Source organism: Chrysochloris asiatica, unplaced genomic scaffold (genome assembly GCF_000296735.1).
Source record: "Chrysochloris asiatica unplaced genomic scaffold, ChrAsi1.0 scaffold00164, whole genome shotgun sequence".
NCBI classification, from domain to species: domain Eukaryota; kingdom Metazoa; phylum Chordata; class Mammalia; order Afrosoricida; family Chrysochloridae; genus Chrysochloris; species Chrysochloris asiatica.
In genome coordinates this window covers 7433111-7433454 of record NW_006408682.1, presented here as the reverse complement: position 1 = coordinate 7433454, position 344 = coordinate 7433111, and the positions used below count along the sequence as shown (strand labels likewise).

Genomic DNA, 344 nt, shown 5'->3' with positions numbered 1-344 from the left:
CACACCAGGACTTATACAGGGATAATCAATTCTGAACTCTAATCTCCTAACTGTATAACTTACTGCTCACTTATCAACAAGAATAGGCTCCAAAGACCAGGTTGCTATGAAAATACTGCCAATATGTGGAAATGAATGGTCACAACAGAGCACAAGATAAAGATGATTATTATCATTAAATGGAGCCCTGGTGTAGCCCCTGTAGGCTAAGCACTGACCACAACGTCAATTTGAAGGTCGGAAGTTCAAACCCACCAGCCACTCTCCAACCCTGTATAGGGTCATTCTGAGTTAGAACCGATTCAAGGGCACTTAACAACAAACATCATTAAATAATTGTCAGA

General features: G+C 40.7%; 1 protein-coding gene across 1 annotated transcript in view; it reads right to left on the bottom strand.

Annotated features, from left to right (window-relative positions):
* Positions 1-344, bottom strand: part of ITGB1 (integrin, beta 1 (fibronectin receptor, beta polypeptide, antigen CD29 includes MDF2, MSK12)) — a 33666-nt gene that overhangs the window by 2201 nt on the left and 31121 nt on the right. The gene's annotated exons all lie outside the window — the stretch shown is intronic.